Source organism: Epinephelus fuscoguttatus, linkage group LG3, assembly GCF_011397635.1.
Source record: "Epinephelus fuscoguttatus linkage group LG3, E.fuscoguttatus.final_Chr_v1".
NCBI classification, from domain to species: domain Eukaryota; kingdom Metazoa; phylum Chordata; class Actinopteri; order Perciformes; family Serranidae; genus Epinephelus; species Epinephelus fuscoguttatus.
Window position 1 is genome coordinate 32,045,608 of NC_064754.1, and position 25,324 is coordinate 32,070,931.

General features: G+C 41.2%; 1 protein-coding gene across 1 annotated transcript in view; it reads left to right on the forward strand.

Annotated features, from left to right (window-relative positions):
* Window positions 1–25,324, forward strand: part of add3a (adducin 3 (gamma) a) — a 130,342-nt gene that overhangs the window by 12,690 nt on the left and 92,328 nt on the right. The window contains exon 2 of the mRNA XM_049567311.1: window positions 9,875–9,912. The gene's annotated coding sequence lies outside the window, so the exon portion shown is untranslated. The remainder of the gene's footprint in view (window positions 1–9,874; window positions 9,913–25,324) is intronic.

A 25,324-nucleotide genomic window follows, 5' to 3' on the forward strand; every position in this document is an offset into this window, starting at 1 on the left:
CGTAAAAAAGCAGATTCGTAGACCTTTTCATGGGCCTCCCTTGGCCTTGGGCAGGGGTAACCTGTACCCTTTGACCCCCCTGAAGGCAGGCCTGGCTAAGCTAACTGTCCTCTGGCTTTATAGCTTTATATTTAGTGTACAGACAGAGTGGTGTCAATCTTCTCATCTAATTTTCTGCAAGAAACCAAATAATATTGAGCTATTTCTTTGAGAGAGCATAAAATCAGCAGGGCCATATTTGATCCTTTGTTGACAAGGTTAATTTTAGGTTATTTCTTGGCTAGAGGTTCGGTTTAGTGCCAGAGGTACAATTGTGGTGGTGATTGTTAGGTTTAAACATGGTTTATGTTTGGGTGAATTTTTAGAGATGATGTCAAGGTTAGGAAAACAGCCACAGAGGGCAACTTACAAAATGTTGAGTCCAGTGTTTTTATTTGTGTCTGTGGTTTTCAGCCATATCGATATTCAGTCATATGATAATTTTACATTTCATGATTCCTGGGACTGGCAGCAGGTTTCCTTTTTGGGAGGACAATTCAAGTTCATCTGCACTGAATGCTGCTTAACCTTGCCAGTTTGTGGGTTGGAATACAACTGGTCCATGTTTAAAGAAACATTAGGTTGACTCAGACTAACACTGGACTTATTTGGTTACTTGGATTGTCCAAAAGCCATTCAGCTACTTACAGTAGGACTCATTTTCTAAAGCAGTTTCTTAAGTTATGGGAGCTGGAAAAACAAAACATCTGTTGAGTAATGTGATTGAATGAGGTCTTTGCGGCATCTTAACTTTGTGACTTTATATGGATGTAAGGAAGTTTTACAACAATCAGTCACAGTAACACTCAGCAGTCAAAATTATTGTTCTTTCCAACAGTTTTTGGCAGCATGGTGGGCTGTTGCGTCCCTCACCTACCAGCCCATGTGTCATCATCAAACACTGACCCTGCTGAGGTGCCTTTGAGCAAAGTGTCTGTATCACAGCTGAGCACAGCCCCTGACCTCCCTGAGGAGGAGTGTTTGTCCTGCTTGGATTGATAGTATATCAAATTGTTATTACAATAAAAACAAATGAAAACAAAAGTGAGTGTTTAATGGGGCGGTTTCTAGGCTAGTCACGTCATGTACTCTGCCTGAACTTATCCCTCAGTGAAGGCGCTCTTCCTGTTAATACAGCTGTCTGGGTGATCTGTTCAGAAAGGCTTTGTAGAGAGCAGCAGGCTGCCAGCACTGAACACAGATCGACCTGAGGGAGAAAGCAGGAGATTGTGTCATCTCATCAGAACAATAGACAACATTCGACATCGGATTGCTCGTCTTGTATTGTGAATGCAAACAAATGGGCTGGATATGATCATTTTAGTATTATTTTAAGTATTTAACTGCTGTTGTTCAGACCAGAAGGTCTTGTTAATCCAACATAAATTCAGTTGTAGCGGGCGTCTCAGTTTTGAATTTTTGGTTAAAGTATTGTCTGTTTTTCCCACAGCTCTGCACAATCCCTGTGGGTTTTTTTTTTCCTTTTCGCAGCCTGTGTGGTGTTGTTTTCCTCCAAACAAGTTGTGTCTCTGGTAATTATCCAAATTGGATTGTCATGTAGTTTGTCTGGGGTGGAGAGGTTCATGCTGGGCTGGGGTCTGTGTTTGTGAGTTTGTATTGACGCATGTGTGTGTCTGAAAGACCCTGCAGTCCTTACGTTACCAGAAAGATTTGTCTCCCATCAAAGAAGTAGTGTTGGATATTTTCTAATCTGGTTGTGTTTGTTTATGGGTGGGGTTCCCTTTTGTGAAATGATTTTGTTAGCAGAATGAAAAGGACTTGAAGTGCATTGAACTGCATTACATAGTACATATCCACCCCCTAAATGTGTGCCAGAGCTCAAATTTGATAATTCCCTGTGCCCCGTTAAGGCATCTGCGTGTTTGCACATGCGTGTATTCATGTGTGCATGCTTGTGTGCAGCGTTCCAGACCTGAGCAGCTGTGTTCATCCAACTTTAGTATTAGTGACCTGCCTGTCTTTGTGCTGCTCGTTCTCTCCAGTGAAATTACTGTAAGATAAGATCCCCCAAAATTCAGCTCACACCTGGGACCTCCATCAGCTGTGCAGTCAATGTGCAGATTTGACATGCAGACAATAGCCCGGTTTTTACAGCCGCACAGTTGTACAAGGAATGGGTCGATAACTGACTTAACAAGCAACTCCAACTATACAGTGAGGTTACTGTATATTAATGTATTCATTTAGCCCATGTCTTAACTCAGCTTTAAGGCTATTGTCATCTTTTTCCACTGGGATAAATGAGTTATTTGGCTATAGTTTCAAGGGAAACAATTGCTTTCTGTCACTGTGTTTTATCTTGTTTGCAACCTTTGTACTGACTCATGTTGCATTTCACTTAATAGCCTTTATTTTGATTTGATCATTCATTATTAAGATATTTGCCTTTCTAGTCATTTTCAGCAATTACTTATATGTTCGAAGTTTAACAAGTAACTCATCTTTTCCAGCAGTAAAGTTGCCCAATATAACCTGATGTTAATGGACAGTACAGTAGCTGCATTGGGCGGATACAAACGCTCACACACAGACACACACACATGTCCCTATAAAGCAGAGTCAACAGTAGTCAGATTAGGGGGCTTTTGGAGTGGACAGCAGCACGGACAGAATCACACCATCTGAAAAACTGCTGCTACCAGGTGGAAATTCTGCTTTCTGTTGTCATCTGCTCTTCAGCCAGGCAGCAAGGGTACATCGATTCATATCCACTTTTGCATGTATAAAAAATGAGAGGATCAGAAACCAAGTCTCAACTTTGCAAGAGATCATTTTGAGTGAATGCTAAGAATGATAAATGTTTCTTGAATTTGAACTGATTTATGTGCAGAAAAATTTGACTGCATTGCATTTAATTGAAGCAGAATGGAAAACATATAAGCAGGCCTGCAATCACCAGCTACTGCCTTATTAAGCTATTGTGGTGAGATGTTGTCATGCCCACGTGTGATTATTTGGATAAATGGGTTGATTTTCACACCCGAACAAATTCTACTAAATATCATCTGCTGATGTTTCCTGCTGAATGAACACAGTCCTGACACACTGTCTTATCTCGCCATCTGCTCTGCAACTGATGTGAACATAAACACATTTTAACACACAATTGCTTTTGCTTCAGGATCCACTATGTTTTTTTGCCCTTCAGTTCAGAATTTGACCTCCGATCTTTGCTCAGCCACTCTAGTTGTCTCCTCAACTCACTTACTTATTCTCATTAAATTTCAAAGTCACAAGTAACATAAATCAGCTCAACAGCAGTGAAAGGATCACCTCAGCCTCCTCATACCTCTGAGTTAAGTCTCTAGCCATCATGCCATCAGAGTGTGACAAGGCTGACCAGACTGGACATTGTGGATCTCACGTCGTCTTTCTAAACCCGTCTGACAGAATCAGATTAACGAGATGTTGAGATTGTTGTATAACTGTGGCAAAACTAACAAGACAGAAAGTTCACTCTTGTCTCATCCCTGGGCTTTTTTATAATGAAGTGGCGTCTCTTAGAGTTTAGGTGACACCTCAAGCCACTTGTTTAAGGCCTTGCGGTGCTTTCAGACTATTAGAAGTGACCTCACCTCCTCTAATATGGCTAAGGCAATAATTAGTTAAAAATAACATTTGTCTGGATTTTATATAATGAGGCTGAAGGGGGCCATGCTGTGCGGCTAGACAGTCACATCCACCAAAGTGGTCAGCAGAAGAGGTTGTTATGTAACTGTGCTGGTTTTCCTTGTCTCTCTGCATCTCGGCCAGAGAAAAAATAATTAGCATGTCAAGTGCAGTGCCCAGCTTAGTTAATGACGTGAAGCGGAATTCATTCTGGTCTTTCTAGTTGCTCTGGTAGAGGATATTAATGCTGCTGACAGTGTGACTTGAACCCGGTCATGAGGGTAATGCCATGAGGCTAAAGTCTGGACAACAGGCTGTGACACAACTGTGTGTTCCTGATGGTTCAACGATTAGTGTGAAACAAAGATTTAAGGGGTGAGAGCTACCATGTTAAAAGTGCTTGTTGACCCCAGGATGTATGGGTGATGGGGGACTTCCTGCAGCTGACTATCAACACCACAAACCAATCTGGCAGACTCTTTAATCAGTTTGCATTTTCAGCTACATTCCACAGAGAGGGTACAAATAAATAGATGTACTTTTTTTGTTCTTAAAAGTAGGGCTGGGCAATATTGAGAAAATCAAATATCATGATATTTTTGACCAAATACTTTACCTTGATATTAGGGGTATAATGGTACACAAAAATCTCAGTTCGGTACGTACCTCGGTACACAAGTCACGGTTCGTTTTTGTTCGGTACAGTAATGAAAAAAATAGACAACTATTAAATATCTTTTACTTATTGGTAACCTTATTAAAACATACCACCACAGCAGTTAACTCTTTTTACCCAATTTTTGAATGAAGCAAATATATAAAAAATCCTGCTTTTTCACATTGTTTGAATGAAAATAGAAATATAAAAGTGAAAAATAAAATCCTGCTGTTTTTTTAACACATTTTTTGAATGAAAAATATAAATATACATTTCTGCTTAAACAGTTTTACTCAATTAAAATAAAAAGTATAGTGCAGCTGGTCAGCTTTAAAGCCTGCTCAGATTCAGTTTCACTAGGAACTTACTTAGCTTTCCCACTTTGTTAAAGTGCAGTAAACAAAACATGCTTATATCTAAAGTGCAGCTTAAACAATTTTACTCAACTCCAATGGCGTTGGTTATTTCTTTAGCGCGATGGTCAGGGAAATGCTCTTTCTTTTTAAACGACGACGATATCGTAGTTTGCACCAGATTGCTTTTTCTAGTCATGTCGGTTAACTTTCAAACTCGGGTGGTGTTGCTTTAGATGCGTTAGCATGTTAGACGTGTTTCCAAGTACATACCCGACCACTGTTCTGCAGTGTTGGCACACTGCTTTTGTCTTGTCCATTTTCCATCTTCGTATTTTACCCTGAAACCAAAGTGTTCCCAAACGGAGGACTTAAGGTTTGCGGGTGGGTCTTCAGGTTCGTCAGGCTCACTTGCCATGTTGTGAAAATGCGAGAATGCGCTGCACAAAGTGAAAGCGGAGATTTACGGTTGGACTCGGTCCGTCACTCAATTATGTCCGTCGGGGAACTAGATATTTTAAATGGTTCGGCTCGCAAAAATGGAATTAAAATAAAATAAAATAATATCCTGCGCCCAATAATTCGGTACAGGGTTGTGCCGAACCGTAAGTCGCGTACCGAACGGTTCGACACAAATACATGTACCATTACAGCCCTACTTGATATTAATATTGTGACAGTATTGTAGGGTTGATTATTGGTGCTTTTACAAAATATTTACACTATGAGATTTTTGATAAATAATCATCCGTAATGTAGATATAATAACTAAGTGGGCAAAGATAAATGATAGAACAGCTAGAACAGTCTGGGAAGTTTAGAAAATGACATCACTTTAATGTAATGCAGCCTTTAAACCAGGAAAAGACAACATGTAGAGTATGATATCCAAAATCTAAGAATATCTTGTCTCTTATCATGATATCCATAAATCGCGATATTGTCTGGATCTACGTAAAAGTACTAAAAGTAAGTACTTATGTATTTTAAGTATGTACCTTGGCACCATAACACATAATGTGCGGGTGCTTATCTTAAGATTCACAAGCTACCACGAAATTTCTAAGTTTAAGTCCAAGTTTCTGATACAAATGTTCTGGTCCTCATTTGTAGCAATTTGGCTCAAATCAGAGATAAAGTTAAAAAGGTGGTTTAGGTAGCACACTGATGAGGCATCTAGATGGCATAGGGGAAAAAGCTCTGGCCCACGAGACCCAGAATGAATCGCTGGCAGCGGTGCCTTCTGGGTAGGCATCAAAAAACTATTGGTAGTGGTGGTGGCTGGGAAACCGTTGAGGGATTATGTATTTGATGCAGGAAAAGTAATGGCTATTGGTTGCTCCATTCATTCTGTCTTACTCTGAACAAGAGTGGGAGCAGGAACCAACAAAAACTGAGTAAGTCGGTCCAAAAAAAAAAATGGACGTATAGTGAAGTTCTACAAAGTAACCTTCATAGGATCTCTGCAACCTGATGTCCTGCTCCTTAAGGTACAAATCTGCTCTACCATTTTTCACACAGGGTAGGCAATATTTAACAGTGATGGGCAATGTTTCCCTTAATTTATATGACAACACTGACTTTTTAATAATCCCAGCAAAGGTAGAGTGAAGGCTTTTACTATATTAACTTTTGTTTGCTGAAGGTTTCATATTTGCAAAAGCAGTGCTTTGCCACTTTGTGTCAAACTGATCTATAGACAAAAGTGAAATTAAAATAAATAAATGAATGTAGATTCCTAGTTCCTTCATGTATGACTGAAGACTTCCTGTCACTACCTGGAAAGGGACTGCATTCACAATATATAATATTTTACTCAAAGCTTCCGTTTTTGCTGCTCATCCGCCCATTCACACACGCAAGGCAAGGCACTGGCCTAAGCATCGGCAGCATTGGGAGTTCAGTGTCTTGTTCAAGGACACTTTGAGGACAATTGGACAGAAGAGCTAGGGCTCAAACAATCAACCCTGCAATTATTGGACAACTCAGATGTCTCAACTTCAGATGTCTCAACTTCAGATGTGTCTTGATTGTGGGTCTGCTGTGGCTCAGGAGGTAGATGCTAATGCTGATGCCAGGTGTCAGCAGTCCATCTCTACTTGATCTAGGCACAGTCTTAATATATCTCATTACAAAAACACTAGGTCTAAACAGGCTGTGGGTGCATAGATAACCACGCTGAGTAGAATCTGTCATCCAATTCTGTGTTGACACTGCTGGCTTCTTATTCTTTATGTGGCTCGATACTGTAGATCTGAGCTATGAAAAAAATGCAGACTTGCTGTCAGCGAGCTTCGTGCTTCTCACACTTCTCATTGTCATTCCACACCTGACGGAAAATTCATTTCTCCACCTCCACTAATACGAAAAACATCTCCACCAGATTCAGCAGGTGGTTTCAATTCCCGTTCGTTCAGCCAAACTGGACAGAAGCGTGTTTCCACAACTGCTCTGCCATCTGGGGATTTTCACTTGCTCTCCAACATCTCGCATAACTCCCAGAAGCAACCAACACTTTCAGTCATTGTGACCGCAGTTACATAATCTTGACTGTACAAACTCATGCAAGACTCATCTCTGAGCTGTTCTGCTAAATACAAACTAATGTGAGCCCTGTGGATTCATGCAGTCACTTCATCATTTATCGTTGCACATATTGTTCTCTCAACACATAGTCTGACTCACCCGATGTAGACTTTGGCTGTAAGCCTTCCATTGGGGAAGAGATTTCAGCCAGCATACTCTCTTTCTTCTACTATCTGTGTTTTACCATTTCTAAATCTTCTTTGCTACAGAAAACAACGACAACAACCTCCGACCCAACAGCTGAAAATGTCATGTTTTGACGAAGATTTTGATCTTGCAACAAGGCATGCCTCCTTTGTTTAGCAGTGAATTGTTGTTAAGATCTACAACAAATAAAACAACTTGTGAGCACACCTTGGGAAAGAGAGTTTATGTCTTGCAGGACTCTCGCAACCCCCGATGTTTATCTGTTTTGTGACACAGCCAGTCAGAGTCGATTTTAACTCTGACGAAGGCATGTGCCAGTGACATTGGCTTCACTAATGCCAGTCCATTCTACTTCACAAGCCTCTGTGATATCGTCGTAAAAATGTTCTGCTAAAGCCACAAGTACCCAGCAAATCTTCTGTGGTTTTAATGGTTCCAGTAAGCTCCCCCAGAGGTAAGGTATAGTCATGCCTCCCCTCTGGGGCACCGTTTATCAAATTATGTTTGTCTTTTTTTTTATCACTAAAAGTTAAATCACACAGTGACATCTGTTACTAATATTTTTATTTTTATTTTTTGTGCCATTTTTTTCTTTGTGGAGCCATTTTAATGACAGTGCTCGCCTACCCACAAGAGCAAGGTTGCTGCATCCTGGGCATGGGCTTAGTGCTCCCAAGATGACTGATTGGTTCAAAGAAACAACAACAAACCAGAGTTGTTGTTTTTTTTTTTTTTTACCTACAGCAGAAAGATAATTGGCAATTCCAGACCGTTCTGTAGCACTGACACAGTGCTGTGGAGATAGGTCTAGCTATATGAGACTACTCAACACATTGCTCCATTATTCTTTTACATATAGATCTGTGTAGGGCCAGCTGTCAGTACTTTAGACCTTTTAAGGTATCAAAAAAATAACCTAGCTTCAAATAGTATTGAAACACCTCCAGACAAACCGTACCTGCATTTGATCCTTTTTTTTTTTTTACCAAGATCTAAACAAGAAGACGACTGTATTGCATTGTTTTGCTTGCAGCCAATTAATACAAGCATGTGATTTGCCCACTGCAGCAGCAGCTACAACCCATACAGTCTGTATATTTGAGGGAGTTGGCAGTTCAGCATGCCGAGATGTCGCCATAAGGTTTGAAAGTATGACGCCTTTGGCATCTAATAAAAATAAATGCATAAAATGTGGATTCGTATTTTAATAATTCGAGCACTTTTTAAATGTTGTCTTTAAAAATTATTTGGCTGTAAAGGACTAGTGGTGGCATTTTACGCAATTGAATGCTTCCATTCACATCGGTATCAAATGAAGTATCTTAATGGATAGGTATCGCTTTAATGGTATTGAAATCGTCATTTTTTTAAACGATAAACAGTCCTACAGGTTTGGAATGTTTTTTGTTGTGTTATTTTGGGCCAATCCCAAAATTCCCAGTAGCCAATTATCATTATAATGGAATGCAGGCGCAGCACCCTCAGCAATAACACATCTCACATGCTATCAATAGCTCTCGTGTTCTCGTACGGCAAGCCGTGTTTCCTGGTGTTGACACAGTTGGTGTTTGTGCAGATGACAGAGATGACTATCAAGGGCACAGACCGAGTCCCTCAGGCCGCCCGCCGCTTGGTGTAGCCGCCAGTACAGTACCACTCTCCGCGGTGGAAACTGCTGACCGCCGTGACCAAAAACACACACATTGAGGCCTTTAACCTCACGTGAGAATTCACCAGCGCAAACACATGGACACGGGCAGTAATTGAGCCACATCTAGAGATGGTCGAGGTTCCTGTAGTGCAGAGACTTTGGGGAGAGCACAATGAAAATAAATGAAGCACTTGGACCACATGTACATTCATCTCTACGTCTTTTCTTCTGTAGATGATTCACAAGAGAAGAAGAAGGGCATTTAATGTTTCCTTTGTAAAGAAGGTGGTTAGATATAAGGTCTGCTGTGTCTCAAAATAGGACAGCTGGTTTGTAATTGTGCCTGGAGACACAACAGAACAGCAGAGGATGTATAAGTAACATAAATCCATGTCTGTCACCTGATGGAAAAGAAAGATTACAAGCATTTGCTTACATTGAGTATCTTCTTTATGATTAGATTTTTTTGGAGTATGTCAAATATGTCGAATTACAGAGCACACCGGAGTTTTTAAGGATAATGAGAAGGTTTCCAGCTTTACTATGGGAGCTGTCTTCCTTTTAATTTCAGGTTTTTATTTCACTTGTTCCGGGCTAATTTGTGTTTTTGCATCCTGCCATTATAGACTTCAAAACCACACACAACAAGTAAATAATATTTAAAGCAGATGAATGCGTCTGCCTTTTATTGTGACAGATTTCTTCACCTCAGGCAAACGATAGGGCTCAGAGTTTTAGTGGATAGCTCTAAGAGCCCCCCGAAGACTCGGATGCAGAAAGTAATAATGCATTTGTCTGTTTTTGTCCTAGTTGGCGAGACGTCGTTACCTCCAGCAGTCCCCTGAGAGGTAAGAATTCCTACATCAACACGCACCATTTCAGCTCCTGCTCAAACCTTTTAAAACACCTGCTGATTGCATTAACAGCGCGGCACAGTTGTGAGTATTATTTTACGCCATAACAGCCCTCAGCTGATGGGAAATAAGATGCAAAAAAAAATGTAAGTCTGAAATGTAGTGTTGACTGAAGTTTTGCTCTGACGTCCAAACGCCTCCACCCTCCTCTTTGTTTTTTTCAAGGACACAGAAGGTAAATGGAGAATTATAGTGAGCTCTTTTTCAGCTTTGGTCAGTGGTAAGCTTACAAACTGCTTCTGGCCAGACATTTTACTGTGTTGGAAGGGATCCTGCGAAGGAAACAGTGACAGGTCTTTCTCTCCCTATTTCTCCTTTGCCTACTTGTGGTCATAAAAACTAACCAGGATCTTGTTTGGTGCATGATGACTTTAACAATCATAAATCCTGCTCATATCTTGGCTTGCTCATGAGTCTCCCAAATAATTTACTGTTTCCCATGGTGCATGGTACAAGCATTTTTCTGAGATTGTCAGAACCTTCTGGCCATTATTTATTTTGTCAGTAGCTCATGGAAAGAGCAAGAATTCGATTGTGAAGCACTTTATTTACCAAGTGCAGTATGAATAAGAATTTGTTTTGGTGAATTTGGTGAAAATGGCATTTTGATTCTGACATTTTGGGGGTCTGTTTTGTTTGAAGCAAACATACATGAGGAGTCTGTGCATGTGTGACTTTGTAATACTTACAGATGAATTGCCTATTGAAGGCAAGGCATGTCAAGTGCCACTACACCACAACACTTCCTGACTGGCAGCTGTAGCCATTGAAAAAGGTGCAGTGCTGCAAAGGTTGGACGGTCTAAGTGCACTTGACTGGCACTTTAGCAGGGGTAAAGCTTCTAATTTTCAAATTCACATTTCTTTTGTCAGTTCACATTCACTTTTGTCTTTTATCCTAACATCTTACAAGCCTAACCCATTCAATCTTGCTTTGAATCGACCATACCAACTCCGTGGCAGGAGAACACCTGTTTATTTTACTGTTGAGAATTTAATGGCCTCTGTCGCACATGGCTGCACAGGTCACAGCTGCCGTTCTTCATTTCCACTTTTTGAGTAATGTTGCCTTTCCCTCTTAAGACAAATTCCCTTCTCAGACTATAAAGAGATAATCTCATTTATTGCAGCAGTGCCTGCTTGCTTTAGTCTATTTTGTATTTAAAATCTCTTTTTTGGCTTCTCTGTGGTCTTCCCCTTTTTCCCTCCCTAATTTCTTTGTGCTTGACTGTCTCCACTTGTCTTGTCTCACCAGTTTATTATCTCTGTAGTGTCAGTATGTTCACTTCTAACTGTCAAACAGTGTGTTACAAGAGACACAAGAATCCCCCCTCTGTGTCTCTCTTAACCTGTCTTGCCTCTCAGTCTTGCTGTCTCAGTCTTATCTCACCGTCCCACTCTGCCTCTCTCTCTGTCAGATACTTTTAGAGCGTCTCTCCCATCCTCTCTCTCCCAGTTTGGCAGACCTGTCAGGTCCAGGGCTGGTGAGGTCAGGAGAAAAAAAAAAACAATGCAGCTCTGCTTGCTGACGTGTCTCATAATGTGTCAGATACCTCTCAGAGTACTGGTGCAGACTAAGCCAGGCGACAGTTGTCCTCATATCAGGGTTCTTTATCCATGTGTGGGACCATCTGAACCTTCACCAGGTTTAGCTGCTGAGAGCTTTAGTTGTTTTCAAGACTCTATTAGTGTGTCTCTCTGATGCTTCGGCTCCTGTTAGCTGATAATGCTGTGCTTTATATTTAGATCAGTATGTTAAATGGTATCACCCAACATGGGATTGGGAATGGGCTACTTTGCATGTCTTTCCGATATACATAAATGTCTACATTTACGATAAAGTTTAAGCCAAACAAAGGTGACAACATCACATTGTAGGTTGCCTCTTTCTTGCAGACATTGAGTGCGATAGACACACTTTTCCCTACAGAAATCACAGAGGATTTTTGGTGACACCTACAGATAGTTAATAGAGTATTTGTAACATTTCAGCAGCTTATTAGTTGAGATTCAAGAATTCAGCTGTTTCGCTTTATCTGTAGGTATTTATTTATAGAATATATGTGACAATCCATTACGTATTCTCTGAATAATTTAGTTTAACTTGAACCGTTGATTCAGTCTGTGCTGCATAGGTTGAGTGAACAGTTTACGTTCAACTAAAGTATTTGGAGAACATTTATGTTCATAAATTGTCACATGTACTCTATGGATAACCTAGACAGAATCTAAATTAACAAACTGTTGAAATGTTACAAATACTGTATGAAATATCTGTAGACGGACTACCTTAATAAAGTGTTCCTGAATTTTTTTATGTACTATGAAGTTTTCTAAACATTTACTCATTGACTCAATTAAGCACTTCCACCTATATAGTCATGCACTTAACCAACCCTGTCTCACTTCCTTCTTGTCAAATACCTATGCGGCGGCATTTTTTTGAAACTCCGCAACCGCCGTAGTATAAAGAGCAAGAAAGTCTGCATAGGGCGAGGTGGTCAGGTCAAACAAACTCTGGACTTTCACCCACAAGACAGCTGTTCGGTTCCTATGTGGAACCAAAAGTCAGTCAAGTTGTAACATAACTTAAATAATATGGTGTACTAGTATGTGTAGCATACTATGCAAGTACATACTTTATGTCATGTGATGTATGTCAAATATAAAACTGCATAGTTCCTGTGAAAACGGAAGTTTATTTTGCAAAAACACAATGCGTGTAACAAGTGTATTTGACACGTCATCCCACAGCATCCAAAACTGAGGAAGGAGGGTTCCCAGTTTGACGTGTAAGGCCACTGACCAAGCATCTGTATTTGAGTCTGTATTGGGAGTGAGATTGTATTGACTTAACTTAACTAAGAGTTGACTTAATAACTAAATCTGATGTTGTTTTGGGTCTGTGTAATTATCAACAAGGCCTCTGCCACAGGATTCCCAGTGGAGCTGACAGCTTTGTGATTCAGACAGGTTTGACATTTACAATGCAAACCACAGCTAAGCCATCTGGCTAAGCCCCTAATGCTCCATTTATAAATTACACCACAATAGAAAGTGGATTAACAGCTGTTGATGTAATCCCTTAATGAGTTTCATAGTGATTTCTGTGATTTGGTTTAGCCTGCACTGATAGCAGAGTTCAGAAGAAATACACACTACTGAGCTGAATTAAGCATGTCAGACTTTTGACATGTTGATATTGTCAAGTGATGAAACTTTGTAGTGGTGAGGAGACATTTAAGTCCATCCTTCTGCCTTTTCTTCTTCTTAAAGGCTGCAATATCAGATTTTTTGCCCACTTGTGGGCAGCACAACAAGCTTGAAACACAACACTGACATATTATCACATTATAAAGTTGATGTGGGGAACATCTTTACAAGCAGTTGTTTATTTACACTCAAACGGACACAGGCAAGAGTCGAGTTTGTGTCCAGCCAAAAGTAAGTCCATTACTCTCTTTTAGCTCTGTTTTTGGTCTCTACCAACTCCTGACTGAAATATCTAATACTTTAGCTGCTAAATGTTTCACAGTGTTCACTAGCCAGGTGCTAACTTTGTGTCTGTGTTGTTGGGTGTTGGGCAGGTAGCGTACTCTGGGTTTATTGGAAAACTTTCATGGGAAATGACTCTAGTGAGAGCAGTGAAACTGTAAAGTCATGGGCTATAAAACCAAAACATTGCACTGAAAGATGCTGAAATGCTCCATATAACTGAGGGTAACTGCTAATTGTCTATGGGAATAATCCCTTTCACATTACACCTATAAGGGTTGGGTATCGTTTATAATATAACAATACCACCAGTACCCTTAAATTGATACCTATACCAATAGAGAACTTCATTTGATATCCAAATGTTAGAGGAATGGTGTGTAGTATTGCCATACTTTTCAACGTTTTTGGTGGCATCTCGGCACGCTGAACTGTCAACTTAGTCAAATACACACTATACATGTCTGGGACAGGGAGTCTGCCTGCACACACACAGTAACAGGGCTAACTACTAGCATCACACTGGTTATGGTTATCAACAGATTTAAGCTTATTGAGCTATTTTAGTGTTGCTGATTTTGGGACTGTTTAAGAGCTTAGTGTTGGTTGTTAGTCGCTGCTGCTGTGTTAGCTTGTGCTAACTGGGCACGAGTTGAACTTACCGTTTGCTGAGAGGAGAGTGGCTCTGGAGACTGCAATGGGAGTTTGCTGGGACAGTTTAACGGCTCGGTGTTGGATGTTAGCCGCTGCTGCATTAGCTCGTGGTTTTGATACTGCTTCGTACTGGGTTATTTCTGTCAGCAGCTTAAAGGTATTGAGTAGCAATACCCCGCCCTTATACATAAGAATTTCTTCTGTTGTTAACATAAAAATGTTGCTTACAGCAAGTCCTTTCTCTCAAGCTAATTATTCCTGTAAGCCAGTCTTTCGTGACTAATGTCTATGATAGAGTTCAACAGTGAAAGAGCAAAACCCTTTGCATCACAAGCGGTCAAGGTGTCCATGTAACCAGGTAACAAAGACACAATGTAAGGTAAGAAAAAAGGAAAGGAGCAGGCATTCTTGAGGATTTCATGGGTGTCTGCACTACAAGAAGGGCTGAAAATCCAAGTTGAGGGCCAAGCAAAAAATAGGAGAATAGAGATATAAAACCACTGCTAAACCGTTTACTGGAAGCCAAGGTTAAAACTTTCCACTGGTCATTTTCTTTCTCTCCTTCAGTTGTCTTTTTCTCCTCTGTCTCCACTCTTGTTTTTCAATCCCTTCACTTTCCATATTTGCTCCTCCTCTCTGTCTCTTTCATTCTGTAAGACAAGCTGTCCTCTACTCAGCAGGGCAGTAAAGGGATGTTAGCCGTCTCCCTTCACCCTCATTTAAAGTGCCCTCATCTTCTGACTTTGTTGAATGTCTCAGCGTGCAGCCCGGTCCTGGCTGCTTCGCCCCTCTGATGTCATGCACCTGCTTGTAATGTGATTTACACTGAGATTTTACAGGAGAAATATGAGTTCAGTGGCTTGGTGCGATCTGCCTGACTTTAATAGTAAATTGCCTTTTGTTATTGGCCCTGGCAGTTTGGAAACAATGATGGTAACTATGAAAAAAAACCTCCAGGCTTCCATCCCCACAGATAACTTTCTCATGTTGAATATTTGGTGAAGTTAATCAGCTCTGTGACCTGAGATGCTGGTTTGACTTGGCGCTGGTGCTGTCTCCTCTCCAGTCATCTGGATGGCATCACAGCTGCTCTTATCTCCCGCATGGTCCAAATCACACACGCCGGCCACCCACATAACCGTCTCTGTGTAAACACACATACGCAGCGGAGTTTGGTGAATTCATCAGGGATCAGTGACGATGGAAATTCCCATGCCTGTTGAAATTGCCTTTATTTTCTGTGAGGAGTGCACCAATGTGATTTGTGTGAAGATATAATTTTTCCACACATCATTTGATACTGATATCAAAATTTTTTCCAGAGTCTCACTGTAAATGCAAAACAGGTGAAGCTTTTCAGACGTACCTCTTGAGAGTTGCAATGTAACATATTGAGAAAAGAAATTCCACAAGTGACCAAATACAGGCAGTCATTTGATACTATAGCCAATATAAACTGATACAGACATGATGCCAACATATATTCAATGCATTTTCAGTAATTTGATTTGTAGTTTCAGTACACAACACACACACAACTGATCGGCAATGCTATTTAAACCCTATTTAGTTCTAGACAGAGAGGACCCTCAACATACCTGATTTTGATTTAACCTTTTCTGGATTTTTGCTTGGGACTTCGAGCCCAGGGTGGGGGAGCCCCTCTGTGCGGAGTTTGCATGTTTTCTCATGTTAGTCTGGGTTTTCCCCGGGTACTCCAGCTTCCTCCCACAGTCCAAAGACATGCAGGTTAGGCTAACTGGTGACTCTAAATTGTCTGAAGGTGTTAATGTGAGTGTGAATGGTTGTCTGTCTCTATGTGTCCTCCCTGTGATAGTCTGGCAACCTGTCCAGGGTGTACCCCATTTCTGGCCCAATGTCAGCTGGGATAGGATCCAGCCCCCCATCACCCTGAACAGGATAAGCGGTTACAGAAAATGAATGAATGGATTTTTGCTGCATGAACCTCTCCTTTTTAATGTTTTAAATATTTAATTGCCAACAAGGATGTTCCTAATGACTAGTTTCCCTGAGATTACCACAAATTTTTAAACTTTTTATTGTTTATTGTGTATATTTTAGGCACCAAAGGAGGTGTTGGAGTCACAAATGTAGTGAAATACAAGAAAGAAATCGGCCATTTCTCTGCCCCCCTTATTTCCTGTGTTCCCTTTCCCCTGATCCACTCCACCCAGGGCCCCCTAAACCCTGACAAGAAGAGACCATAGTACGGGAGCTGAGTAAGGCAGATATTGACTAATAATTAAAATTGTCATTGTCATTATTATTACCATTGTTACCATTAATTGCAGCCCTACAAGACAATGTACATGGACTTGGAGCAAGCACAAACAAAAACATGCAGAAAAAGAGAGAAAATAAACAAATACATAGATAAATGAATAACAACTCTTTCCTTCCTTCTACTTTATTCATTCCAACCCCACCCATTTGCCAGCCAGGGATCCAATGACCATTATAAACATAAACCAGGAATTTAATACAGATGCCAATTTCCTCCATCATCCACGATGATATCCGCAGAAATAGCCGTGAGGATACATAAAATATATTTATGCATGCAAAGTCATCAGGAAATACAGAACACATAGTTTACATAAGATATATGTATAACATTCTATGCTGGTAAGAAAGTAGCAAATGCATAAACTTAGAGTAGTGGAGAAGTGAGACAACCCTCAGGAAACAGTCAAGATTTAGCGCAGTTTAATCTATAAAGTTAAACATTGTCAGAAAAAATGTTGCATGTATTGTAAGAGCCATCACATTTTTTCAATAACCAAATTGGATTTTAAATGCTGCTGAAATGTGCGTCACGGTGCAGTTTGAACATTGCACATTGTCCTACAAAACACGAAAACAGCTCATTAAAGTTAACAAATAACATTTACTGAAGACATTATTCTTTAGGAAAATAAATCTTTAGGAAATGTGTCTGATTATAACAGTGGCATTTTCATCAGGCAAATGCAGTCACGTATGTTAAGACTATAGATTGGTCCAGAGCTCCACTCCTTAAAGATGGGTGCAGCTGAGGATCTGTGCACTCACATTGTGAGTCTCGTCTTCTCTCTCACAGATACATCATGAGCCAGACATGTCTTTCACTCACATACTCAGACAAGTCAACACACACATGCTTAGCTGGTGTCAGTTTAGAGACTGCTGAGAAAATCTGCAGACAAAGGAGGGTTTTGAATTATATTTTTAAAAAAATACTGCAGAGATGGGCAGCTGTTGGTGGGCACACAGGCCGTGATACAGAAACATAAAAAGACTGCAGGCATCCAGCCAGAGAGATGGGTTTTTATAGAGGGTGGAAACAATAAAAGGCATGCAGTTCTTGGACTTTCGCGGAGAGTCTTTGGTGTAAATCATGAAAGGCCGGGCACATCTGACATGGATAATTGAAGAATGATGTTCAGCCCAGCCCTCTGGCATAACAGGGCTTCAACTTTACAAGCTAATTCTGGTTAGTCCTGTCCACTGTGTTAGAGTTATTGAGATATTGCACACGCATCCAAGTTTTAAATGAATGTAACTGTTTAAATTTATATTTTTGTTTTGTTTTGCATCTACAGCATGGTTAGACAGAGATGAATCTGCAAACAGTCAAGGTCACACTCTGACCTACTCCTCTTTCTGTAGGCCTGGAGGAACACGCCCACACACATACACATACACTTGATGTTGATTTGTGGTGACCATGTGCATCGATATTAATCAAAAGTTGTCTTTCCAAGGACCGACACCCACAGATATGTAGTAACAAACTGTTATTAATAATAATGACAGTGGGTGTTTCACTGATAAATAACAGCTGCCTCTCCTGTGACTCATCAGTCCTGACAGCAGCCGGAGGAGAATTTGGTTTGTGTGTGTTTGTGTCTGTTACATATGTACTGTATTTGGTTTGTGTTTTACAGACACACTTGATATGATTTGTTGGCCTGTTTGAAGTTGTGTCAAGATCTAAGACAGAGCTCTAGTTTTGTTGCAGCGGTCGTATATCTTCAGCTTTATGGCCGTCTGTCCGTGTGCCACGGTTTGGTGGTGAAGTTTGTGTTTCACTGGTTCTAGGCCACATGATGTGTCTTGTAATCATTAGGTGCATCCCAGTGAAATGCAGACGGGGTGTATGTGGCCACATCTTGACCGCGTACACAAACTCATGCACACATGTAAAAAAAAAAAAAAAAAAAAAAAAGAAAGAAAGTATTTTTCTCATAAACACACAGGACATTTAGTCAAACACACATGGCAAAAACATATACAGTATATAAGCGTATAGACTCACACACACATTCACTTTCAGCTCTGGTGGCCTGTGGGGCTTTTGTAGTGCCGAGAGGCCACAAACGACAGCTTTGTGTTCAGGGAGGCTGGGAAAGTTGGACCGCAACACACACACACACACACGCACACTTTCTTTCTCACACAGACACACACATACACACACACACACTTTGGCAGTGTCAAAGCCTGTGTGCAGTTCTGCCCGGCTCAATAGGCTGATTCATTAGAGCCTCCTCATGACACTAGAGGAGAAAATGGACTTGCAGGAAAGGGAGGACGAGGAGACGGGAGTGTTACAGCTCAGCACTCTGCGGCTGAAATCAGACATGACCTGACAGTGTTCAGGTCAACGAAGGCTGACTGTTGAGTCACCTCACATTGCTTGTGTCTTGCCAAAAGTTGCACCTGAACACACCGCAATGACTACAGCCAATGACCAACTAGCATGTATGTGAGAGGAAACAGCTCTCTTTTCCAGCAGGCAGTGGTCATCTGTATTCATCATTCAAAAAGTGAAACTGGAAGACGGACAGGACAGATTCAAATTAGCCAGTTAGCAGTTAGCACAGTTAGCCAGTTAGTTAGCTAGTTAGCCAGTTAGCACATTAACAACACAACCCGATATTGAAAGAACAAAGGATATTTATTCTGTACAAGTGGACAATGGCAGAAACAATTTTGGGTTTCTGCTAAAGAGCTCAATGGCTAAAAAACTTGTACCTAATCCTACCTAATATACGTCAGTTTGTTTTGATCTCACTCCCTTTTGACTTCAGTCATTTTATTTGCTTCCCTCACTTCCGTTTCATTTCTTGTGCACTGAGCTGAACTTCTAATCAGAGTGATTTCCCTCATTGACAGGCTCTGCCGTCTCCAACACAAATTCTACACAATGAATCAGCTGAGGAACAGCTGACAAGGGCTGACTAGTGCCAACAGTGCGGGACATCCCACAAAAACTAGGGCAAGAGGCGCTCAACGACGACTGGACATTGACCAATGGCCGACTGTCCACTTGGTGTGTCAGGGCCCATAGATGAGTGTCATTCGAGGCTTTTGTGGGCAGAAGCATTGGTTTTAACAGTGTATTGTGGGTATAATGTGTTTTGAGTTTAATTGACTGAACTATATTTTTGGTATACTACAAACTTGTAATGTGACACTGCCTAAAGATCTGTGACATAAAAGCATGCAAATCATGCCGGTGCTGAGATCACTTCTGGATTTCCTCCCTCTGCACAGGTTTTCTTCTTGAAGTTAAGTGTCTTGCAGGGTTTATGTTTGTGGTAAAAGAGAGTTGGAGGGATGTCATATCTTGTCTCTGATTGGCTCAAGTGCTAAATGAAAACCTCACATACCCAAGGCAGGTAATAACAAACACAACCTTCATTGTGACCCAGCTCTGCTCAGAGGGTCCAGATATATTATAGAGAGCATAGAGAGTCATTATTAGCATCATTATGGCTGTCGTAAAAGTGCACCATCAAAACATAATCCTGCATTAGTTTATGAGCTGCACAGCCAAAACTCCCAGAATTTAGAGGCAACTGACGACCACCATAACACATCATTATTCACAATGATTCAAACATATTTACACTCTTCAGTCATTCTGTCCCGATGCATAAAAACACTCTGAAAATGTCCAAACCCTTTTCTTTCCAATAGCTCATCCCAAATTAATTTCATTTCTCTGCAGGAGAGATCTTTTTATTTTACAAAGGCGTTTGTTTTTTTGTATCTAATATCATCATTACTGAATCTGGCAGCCGCAGTGGAAATGTGCTGCGGAGTGGAGTGGGTGTTGTAAGTAACGATGCTTGGCAGCGAGCTGTGTTTGTCTGGATCTCTCCCTCGCTGTCTCCAGTGGAGTCAGGCAGACTTTAAGTCCGGGCCTCCTGTTGACGAGGGGCTCTCACTGCCCGAACCCCAACCCCCCTCTCGGATATATGTGAGATTTTATGTCTTAACTGCTCCCTGCGGACCATACTGGGAGATTAGGTTGAAATTTCACATTTTTACAGCCTGTTGTAGGTACATGACGTTCATGCTTTTGCTAAACTTGACATCATTATAGTATGAAGCTTCCAGCATGAGTGTTTCTGTCTGTGCAGAAGAGGGGTAGGTGCTCCACTGATGTGAGGTCAGTTTTAAACAACATTGCCTTCAGTGGTATTTTAAGAATTGGATTATTCAGTTTAAAATGAAGCTGCAAACATGTTCTAACTATCACAAGGTGAAGTTTAAGTCCCTGTTCCAGAGTGCATTTTTACCATAATGAGCACCTCCTGACCTTGTGTCAGACATGGACTCATTAGCTGAAACACCATGTTTACCTCTGTCACATGGTGTTACAGTCAACATGGGGAATTAAGGAGAACCCCCCGCTCCCCACTGCAAATAGGCCAAGAGTCTCCACACCCCACACTGTGAAGGGAGGTCGCCTCAGGACTTGAGGCGACCGAATTCTCTGAATAAACAAGGACAAATAAATCTGGATGATTAATAAAGCTGTGTGCTGGGGGCCATTTTGTCAGGTTTAGTTATCATGAAATATGACTATTATAGGCAGCACGATGATGCAGTTGTCGCCTCACAGCAAGACGGTTCCTGGTTCAAACCCAGGGTGGGGTGCTCGAATCCTGGGGGAGCCCTAATGTGTAGAGCTTGTATGTTTTTCCAGTGTCAGCATGGGTTTTCTCTGGGCACTCCGGCTTCCTCCCACAGTCCAAAGACATGCAGGTTTGATTACTTGGTGACTCTAAATTGGCCGTAGGTGTGAATGTGACGAAAATGGTTGTCTGTCTCTATGTGTCAGCCCTGTGATAGTCTGGCGACCTGTCCAGGGTGTACCCCACCTCTCACCCAGTGTCAGCTGGGATAGGCTCCAGCCCCCCCGCGACCCTCAAGAGGATATTCAGTACAGAAAATGAATGAATGAATGAATGACTATTAAACCCATTAATTATTAATTCAATGTCATATTTTGTAAACATCTGGAGCTATGATCCGAGAAACCTTATAGACCCCTGAAGGAGTTTGATGAATAATACATACATACATACAGTTCCACTGTTTTCTCTAAAATGATTACAGGTTTTATTACTTAAACACAAACACAAAACTCTCCACTGTAGCTGCTGCAAAGCCTTCCTGCATTATCAGGGGATTTGACAACACATGGCTCAAATTTTTATACAAAAAGGCAGTCAGTCACTGTGATATGAGCCCTCCACCCCTCTCCTCTGCATCAACTTCCCTTTACTCTTTACTCCACATACACACTTTATTTGCAATGCTGGATGCAGGCCAATAGGTCACTGCAGGTGAATCCTTGCACTTCCTCTGGGTTTTTCAGGGGATTTGAGCTTGCGTCAGCAGTTCCTTTGCTTTGCTATCCTTTCGTGTTTGCATCGAGTAGAATGGGTTCATTCACTGTGCGTGCACAGAGTTGGACTCTGGGCAAAGAAATTATTATTTTTTTGTTTTGGTTTAGGTTTTTTTAAGCTACTTGATCTAATTTTTAAGCACATCTTGTTCCTTTTCGGAAGAAAACATCCTGACAAACTATTGTTTTATTCTTGTTGATGCTGCAGTTCTGTGGGTATGGCTTTCTCTACTGCTCCTGGCTGTGTACTTAACTGGTTTTCATTAGGAAAAGCTACATATTTGCAAATGTAATAGCGGAAAGAACTCCAAGAATGTATGGTGGCTCTAGATGGGACACAAGGCAAATTAGAACATTGAATCAATTAATACAATATTGCTGGATGCAAATCAAGGGAACACATCATGGGGGGGGATGATGTATGCCTCCTCAGACATGGCAGGCTGCTTTAGTATCATTTATTTTGAATGCTATTACAGCTTAACGTACAATACAGCTTTTGATCTGATTATCTGCTGCATCCCAAGGGAGACATATATTTCCACCCTAGGCCATGTTTACACGAAAACGAACTGCTGAAAACGGAATAATTTCTCTTTTTTGTTTTGAAAAAAGTTTCATGTTCAGACGACAACGTTTTGATAACAATCGCTGTGCACATGCAGCTGCAAAAATGAGCAAAAACACTGTAGTTTACATGCCAGGCCGGTAGTTGGCGGTGTGACTTTGTAATGAAACAACAGGCGCCTGCGCACATGTGCTTCCTTCTACAGAGCGGTGATGTATAATCAAACAAAATGGCAACCGCACGGATGTCTGGATGGACAACGAGGTGGAGTTGCTACAGTAAATCTACACTTTGCTGGAGAAGCGTTGATAAAGTTTGTGAGAAGCACAAACAGAGCTCGGGAGTCCGCCATTGTTGTTGTGATGGTCGACTTTCTTGCGCGTGCAGAGTGACCGGAACCGTAATGCGCATGTGCGAAAAGTCTCTTCAGAGGAACTACATGTTGCGAGTTTACATGACAATGGAGACGGTGCTGATTCCAAAAAATTGCACTCTGGAACCTGTTTTCAAAACGATGCGTTTTCAGGGACCCAAAACACCACTGTTGTGTAAACGATCAGCCAGAACGCACCTAAAGTTTACCATTTTCGGTTGAAATCGCTGTCGTATAAACAGGACCTTAGTATAGGCATGCTTACAGGAGAGGTTTCTGATTGTTCTGATTGTCGATCACGTAACCGTTTAATGATTTATAATGTATGAATCTTGTGGTAAGCACCGATCACATGTACACACACAGAATTACCTACCAGCAGAGATTTACATCTTTATTCTAACTGTAGAGCTCATCCTGCTCTGCTTGAACTATATAATTACCTACCTATGAGTGCTTATTAACACACAGTGGGCATACACCCTCTGCCATTTGCAAAGTGCACTTCATCTTCCTCCTTCCCCTTCTTAAAGCGGGTACTGTAGAAAGTTACAACTAGCAATCCACCTCATAAATAATCTAGACGTGCATCCTTTTTTAACCCGTGGAGACTGCCGGGCCCCTGCACAGTTCACTCAAATATGTGCTAATGTTAGACCAGGCATCCAGCGGGAGGCCAGAGGGCCAGGTTTATTCTGGGACAGGTATGCACAGTCTGAAAGAGCTGCAGGGACACCGTGAGAGTGCATGTGTTGCTGCTCCTCTAATATGCTGTTAAATAAATGCATGTGTTAATTATTCTCATATGAAGCATCTTCTCATCAAGGCTATGCAGGTATGAGATTTTCCTGCAAACATGAGCCATTAGCTGTCAGCTACAAATTATTCCCGACAACACAGAGGACAGCATTTATTCCAGTGCAGCTTCAACACACCACAACTAAATAGTTTCCAGTGTGGGAGATTCACTGCTTTCAGCCCTGACGAGGGATTGATCCACCCGTACTAGACGTAGTTTGACAAACAAAACCACACTCGCCGCACAGACAAGCAGAGTAAGCAGGGAATCCCTGCCACTTAGAGATTGACAGCTGGGTATACAGTAGCTTGTCCAGAGTGTGTCTCCCCATAATCCCCTCCTCTCGACCTGAATAATTGATTCTGAATTGATTCAGGCTCAGCTGGCTCACTTGCTCGTCCTGCCGTATATGTATTTTTACTTCCTATAATTATTGTCTGCCTTGTTTCTGTGCTAGTCAGCAGTAAAGCCAGGCTTTTACCCTCTAAATGGAAGCATTTTCGAGGAAGTGGTAATTAAAAATTCATTTGAGATTTGTTTGTTGCTCTTACTAACCATAAATTACACACACCAACCGTTTCTTTACATGAGGGGAGTTAAATGTCAGCCTATGCCTATTTTAATTCTTCTAAATGGAGTTCTGAGAAATCTAAGGCCTCTTGGAAATGGATTTTCCTCAATATCCATCTTCTCAAAATCAGTTGAAAACAAACTAACTAAATGATGGCCATAAAAGCCAGTGTGTTAAGAGTTGTTCAGGGACATGGGGGGAATAAGTGTGAAGATGCCTCCTCAGTTGAACTTTGTGTGGACAGCCTGGACAGTGTGAGCAGTGAGTGATCCTTTCACATGCTAATTTAATGTCATTCCCCTGGCCTCTTCTTATTATCGCCCCAGTTAACAAATTGACCTAACCACAGCAATGTGACAACACTAAAGCATATTAATTATCGGTGTCCTGTTGGAAGTATTTATAGTCCCTACAGTGTTTGCCAACAAGTAGTATTTACCCTTTACTGTTCATATGTGTCTTTGAGCCTCCTATAAAGGAATTAGACACTGAGGAAAGTACACTGCTGAGAGTAAGATGATAAGATTGATAACATGATGAAGCTGGAGCCAGCAGCCAGTTAGCTTAGCTTAGCATACAGACTGGATCTGTCCAAAGATAAGAAAAATCTGCTTACCAGCACCTCTGAATATCACTAATGAACATGTAATACTGTGTTTGCTACAGAAGTTTGTTACAGTCCTTACAAAAGCCAAAGTGTCAAAACTACAATTCACTGTATTAGGGGGTGATGTCCCTGACTATTTCTACAAGCAGCTGTTTCCTTCTTTATGCTAAGCTAGGCTAACTGACTGCTGGCTCTCACTTATATGGAGCGCAAGGCTGTGACTGTGACATCAGTATTCTCATCTCACTCTGGCTACATTCATGCTATTGCATTTTGGTTGTAGAACATAGCCTAACTTTTGCTACGTTTATGCCAAGTGTCCACATTACTCTGAGGTTTTGGAACCGCGTAAGTGGAGACCTTGGAAAATGCAGCTGACCCCATTTTAGTTTGAAACTCCAGGGTTGCCTTTTCGCCTTTCTGTCTAGAAGGAGAACACACATTCGGTTCCCTATTGGGTCTCTTTAGACAAGACGTGTCAAACCAAAACATTATAGCAAGACATTTTGTGATTTTATCCATTTTCTGTGGGTAGCGTTACTTCTTTCCCATTCCCATGGCTTCCTCGGGCAGTG